Source organism: Cotesia glomerata, linkage group LG4 (genome assembly GCF_020080835.1).
Source record: "Cotesia glomerata isolate CgM1 linkage group LG4, MPM_Cglom_v2.3, whole genome shotgun sequence".
Classification (NCBI taxonomy): domain Eukaryota; kingdom Metazoa; phylum Arthropoda; class Insecta; order Hymenoptera; family Braconidae; genus Cotesia; species Cotesia glomerata.
Genome location: NC_058161.1, coordinates 5,187,353 through 5,194,055, shown reverse-complemented (window position 1 = coordinate 5,194,055; position 6,703 = coordinate 5,187,353).

Here is a 6,703-nt window from a genome sequence, read left to right as displayed (position 1 = left end):
TTAACTTATTTTTATCTGTACATACACAACTTACAGACAAACTAAAAAATACTTTGTTTTATTTTAAAGCTATTAAGCTTATCACGCACATTACTCATCAGAGTTTATTACAAACGCGTTCATACATTATATTTTTTTGTACATTATGTAGATTATTTTTGTTCAAAGAATTTATTTATTGCAAGTTCACGGAAAGAACAAGATGACACTGGATATCATCCCAGATTATACTGAGTGAAAAAAAATTTCAGATAGTAGCTAGTATAATCGAGATTATAATAAGTATAATCCAGATTATAATGAGTATAATCCAGATATCACGCAGTATAATCTGGATTTTTCTAGCTACTTTCTAAAATTTTTTTTACTACAGATATCACTGAGTATAATCTGGGATAGTATTCAGTGTCATCTTGTTCTTTCCGTGTTTAGGGAAGAGAAAGCGATTTTTTTAATTATTTTTTAAGATTATTTCTATCACAAGATTATTTTTATCCACATGCACATGAAACTTTGTAAGTCAATTAGAACTGCAGCATTTGGAATTGTTAAATTTTTTTTTTTTTAATTTTTTTTTGTATGAAAATAATTTTCTACCTCTTATTTATTCAAAAATATTTCAATGATTCTAATTCTCAAATGTCTAATTGGTCCATTGTTAAAAAAATGCTTTAAGTCATTGAAATTCCCTATTTAAATATTTAAATGCGCAGCTTTTATTTAAGGGGGAAAGTACGTATAGAAGGCCGTTTTCATTCATTTTTTTAAGGTACAAAAAATTAATATTATTTATTGAAACTATCAGGTTATTTTATAAATATATTTATGAGTATTTTTTCGTATTAAACAACAATGGAACTTAACAAATAGCGGAAATATCAGCTGATACACATCGTAGGTTGTCTTCCGACTTAGCAATTGGTGTGCAGTATGGAAGCCACGATTTTCATCTGAAATCAATGGCACAGAAAAATTACTTTTTTTTACATGCGTATCTTCTATATGAACCTCAATTCCAATAAAAAAACTAAAAATTTCCATTTTTTAGAAAGCTTTGAAATTAAATCGTGATTTTTTACCATTTTTTCATACATTGTTTATTTAAAAAAAAAAAATATTTTAAATAAAATCATTGCTTATGATGGGGTTCATATTCAGCGTAATTGTATTAAAAAAAGTAATTTTTCTGTGCCATTAATTTCAGATGAAAATTGTGGCTTCCATAGTGTACACCAACTGCTAAGTCGGAAGACAACTTACGATGTGTATCAGCTGAAATCTTCGCTACTTTTTAAGTTATATTGTCGTAAAATATGGAAAAAACAGTTTGGAAAATCCAAAAATTCACGCCTCATAATCTCATTTTTCACCATAAAATTGATTAAAATAAAATAATAAAAAACAGAAAACTCTGCTACGGTTTAGTGGCGTTATAATTCTAAGGTGAGGAAAAAAATACTTGAATAAAATGTATAAATAGATATACAAAAAAATTTACAGGAATATATTAGTTTTTTATAAATAATAATTTAACGACACTCATATTAATCTGTAATGAGAATTAATTTAGCCGATATTTAATAATTAAAAAAATTTTTTTTTAAAATAAATCATAGCAAAAAGAATGAGAAAAAAAATTGACACGTAGAAATTTAAAAAAATTAAAAATGCAATTTTTTAAAAATAATTTTTCAGAAAAAATTTATTTATTAAATAAAATTCAAAAATTATCAAGTGACTGTTAATTTTAATGTTATTAATCTGTAAGTGCGATAAAAATAAAAAAAATCAATTTCAGTTTCGACAAAACTGATTTTTTTGAAATGTCGAAAGAGCACTACCTCAACGCTTCGCTTATGAGGCGTGCAATATAAATATAAATATATGTATAAAATAACCTGATAGTTTCAATAAATAACATTAATTTTCATACCTTAAAAAAATTTATAAAAAATCAGTATGAAAACGTTTTTCTAGACGTATTTCCCCCCTTAATAGCACTTGGTAAAAATATAAAAAATGATTAAAAATATCCGTAAATTAAATGTGGATCTATTAAAAAATTCATAGAAATTTCAAACGGTCAATTGAATTTTTAATGATGATAGACTTAATTAACAGTGGCATTAGTGTATTAAATAAGTAATATAACTAAGTAGTTGATATACACGGTCTATGTGATTCAAACGATCCATAGACGTGGATATAAAACAGTAATTATAATTATTATAAAATTAACAAGAATTTTTTTTTTAATTTTTATTTAAATACTCAGTCTTATTTTTAACTAGGCATTTATTGCACAATTTATAAATAATTATTTAATATTAATATTCATCCATCAACTAAGTAACACAAAGTATTCTTTCTTTTTCTATCATTATTATTTATTATTAATGATTTAAAAACATTCGATAAAATTGAGTGTAAATATTTATTAATTTTATCGAAAGTCATTTTGCTAAAAAACCAAATTGCTTATAGAAATACTAATATATTATTTTACAGATAATTACTGTAAAATAATTATCTCAAAGAATGTTTATTGATGATCACTGTGGGCATATTTAGGCAGCAACGAATGATAATTTTAAATAATTAAATTTGATAATAATTATTTGTAAATATTCAACTACTTTATTATTAATATTAATTTATTTAATTAAAAGTTTAATAAATATAAACTTGTGTTCAATTATATTTTATTTTATTTTATTTACTCTAATTCTGGAAGTGTCAAATTGTAAATGTTTATTTAATATAGACAGTAATATTTTTAAAAATATATTAATAATGTTAATTAGAGTAATTATTAATTATATAATGACAGTCAGTAAATAAACGCTCTTTTTTTTTTAATCGTTTCATATTAAAGGATTTTAAAAAATCATTAAAGTAAAAAAAATGTCAATCAATTAATTATGCAGAACATTTTATTCATGTGAAAAAAGTCTAAATAATGTTAATTAAAGAAGGCGAATTTATTTTAACAAATGATTAACAATTTAAAAAAAAATGTAACAAAATAATTGTGAAAAATATCATACATTTGGAATATTTCATTTTTTATATGAAATTTTAATAATGAGCATTTACATGCACATTTAAATCAACTGATTTCATTTAATGTAACAAAAGTGAAATACATATTTAACTATAAAAATCTAGAAGAAATATAATGATAATTAAGTGAAAAAATGAATTTTATTGAAAATATTAATTAAGAAGAGTATGTGTACATAATATATTGTATAATGTATAAATTATGTATTCTTATATTATGTCTGTAATAATTCAATAAATACAGCATATTAAGAACTAAATAATTATATTTTAATGTGAAATTTTATTTATAATAATTTTTAATTTTATAAATTTTTTATTCTTCTGCTACACGGAAAGAATACAATGTTATCCAGATTACAATGAATATAATCCAGATTACAATGAATATAATCCAGATATCACGCAGTATAATCTGGATTTTTTTTAGCTGCTACCTGAAAATTTTTTTCACCACAGATATCAATGAGTATAATCTGGGATTATATCCAGTATCATCTTGTTCTTTCCGTGTAGGTGATACTAGAGTAGTTCGGAATTCACCAGCAAACATCTGGTAATTTTTTTGATTTTGATTAAAAATTAATTATAAAAAAAATTTGCACTTGTAATATATTTTAATTTCGGGATGTAACATGTTTTTATAATAATAATGTTAGCCGACATTTTTAATTTTTTTATTTTGCTTAATTTATTAATTTATAACTAAAAAAATATTTTTAAAAAATTGCACTTATAGTTTTTGAAGTTTTTAACAAATGAAAAAATTTTTTTTTAATAATTCTTTAATAAAAAAAATATGAAAATTAATTTAGCAGATATTTGATCATTTTTAAATTTTATAACAAATAAATTATGCCAAAAAAATATTAGGAGAAAAAAAATGGCATGGAAAAATTAAAAAAAATTAAAAATCCAATTTTTTAAAAATAATTTTTTGGAATAAATTTTTTTGATAAATAAAAGTAAAAAATTTTTAAGTGACCGCTAACTTTAATGTTATAGAAAAATCATAAATTTTTAGATGTCGGCTAACTTTATTTTCATCATGTTTTTGTTGAAATTTTTCATTATAAATTATTTATGATCAAAATCCATGATAATAAAATAGAGATATCTGATAAATTTCAAAAATTTTTTAGCAAACAAATTATAGCTTTAAAAAAATTATAAATCCAATTTTTTAATACTATTCCGCAATATCTTCAGTGAGCTGTGGAGTGAAAGATTTCATCTTCTCCTCTAATTCGGCGATTCTGTCGTTCAAATCCGATAACTTGTTATCTATATTTGGAGTTTGTTTGGAGATTTTGATGATCTCATTCTTGATATCCGATAAATTGTCCTCAACAGCGCAATTAAATTTTTCGAATTGAGATTCAAATTTGGATTGTAGATCACTTAAGAAGCGCTGAATCTGTTTCTCGAGCATATTTTCCCATTTTGCTATTGTCTTGTCACCATCATCCGAGCCCAAGGAACTTGCCTTTTTCTTGGCACCATCATCCGAGTCGGAGACCGAAAAACCAGAGACTATTCTGATGCCAAGCCTATTTGCGCATGGGGGACAAGTCCATTTATTAACAGTTGAACTATACACCTGATCAGAAGATATTCCGATACATCTTGAATGGTAGCAATCATCACAAAAGGTACATTGGATTACATTTTTATATATAATAGCTCTCGAGCAGACCTTACATATAAACTGTTTGCTGATTTTCGGAGGCATAGTTATTCTTGAGTTATTAATTCACTTTGCAAACTTTTAACTTATAAAAACACACTGAATTTTTCTTCAATTTTTATATTAGTAGAAAATTTTATAAACTATTATTACTAATAATTATAATAAATTTATTACAGCTGTATGAAAAAACTGTGGTTATTCGCACGTTAGCACGGGCGGCACAATAAGCATGGGCGGCACGGTAAGTTGACAATTTTTCCCGTTTTATACGCACGCGCACAGTTCATGACACTGAAGTTAGATGAAAATTATGTTAGCAGATGTTTGATAATTTATGAGTGTGAATTCAGCCGACATCCGACAATTGAAAACTTTAACAATCGATATCTTCATGAAAATATCGATTAGCACAATTTTTCAAAGTGATAATGGCGTGTATTTGAATTGTCTGTAAGAGCATTTTTTCGAAAATTTATTAAATTCGTTATTTGAGCTGCAATTTTGAAATTAAATTTTTGTTTGGAAATATTAGAAATATAAATTTATCAAAATCGATGAAATTCAACTATTTTAAAGTTTTTTCCTTTATTTTCAAGAGAATTTTTTCATATTACTCCCGAAATGGCTAGAATCGATTTTAAGCTTTCACGACTAAAAAAATGGTTAAAACAAAAAAAATAAAAAATGCTCTTTTAGATTTAATCAAAATTTACAAGAGCATTTTTTTATTTTTTTATTTTTATAAACTCTCGTGGAAATAATAATTTTTTTCTTATCTGAAAAATTTAAATTTTCACATATAAGCGTGCAAACACTCTCTAAAAATATAAAAATATGTAGATTTTGTTTATTTTTTGGAAACTCAAAAGAGCATTTTTGGAAAAAAACTTTTTTTTTTATTTTAACAAAAATATATCAAAAAATGATTTTTTTTCGGTCAAATACTTGTTTATGGAGACTAGACACAAATTGGAATTTTTTTTTTCTGAATATTTGCACGTTTCAAGCAAAACTATGTCGATTTCCGAAAAAAAAATTTTTGTTTACTCCCTTACGGCTCTTAGTACCCACCTTAGGAGCCATAAGAGATATAACAAAGACAAATTTTCCATGGAACTAAAAAAAGCGAAAAACCCATAATTATCCGGGAAGTAACCGTTTGGTTACCCCTAAGAATGAAAATTGACCACAATCAGAAAAAAAATCTGAAAGTTTTTAGAGTTAAAACAGGTCGTTAGGAATCTGTTCATTTTTTAAAATGTGTAGTAGTTGTTTGCGTAATATAAAAGATTTCTGGTATCAACGAAAAATTTTAAAGATGTTTTTAGGACTTTTATGCCAATTTTCAGTCTCAGAACGGTTACTTCCCGGATAATTATGGGTTTTTCGCTTTTTTTAATTCCATGGAAAGTTTGTCTTTGTTATATCTTTTATGGCTCCTAAGATGGGTACTAAGAGCTGTAAGGGAGTAAACAAAATTTTTTTTTTTTCGGAAATCGACATAGTTTTGCTTGAAACATGCAAATATTCAGAAAAAAAAATTCCAATTTGTGTCTAGTCTCCATACACAAGTATTTGACCGAAAAAAAATCATTTTTTGATATATTTTTGTTAAAATAAAAGAAAAAGTTTTTTTCCAAAAATGCTCTTTTGAGTTTCCAAAAAATAAACAAAATCTACATAATTTATTTATATTTTTAGAGAGTGTTTGCACGCTTATATGTGAAAATTTAAATTTTTCGGATAAGAAAAAAATTATTATTTCCACGAAAGGTTATAAAAATAAAAAAATAAAAAAATGCTCTTGTAAATTTTGATCAAATCTAAAAGAGCATTTTTTATTTTTTTTGTTTTAACCATTTTTTTAGTCGTAAAAGCTTAAAATCGATTCTAGCCAATTCGGGAGCAATATGAAAAAATTCTCTTGAAAATAAAGGAAAAAACTTTAAA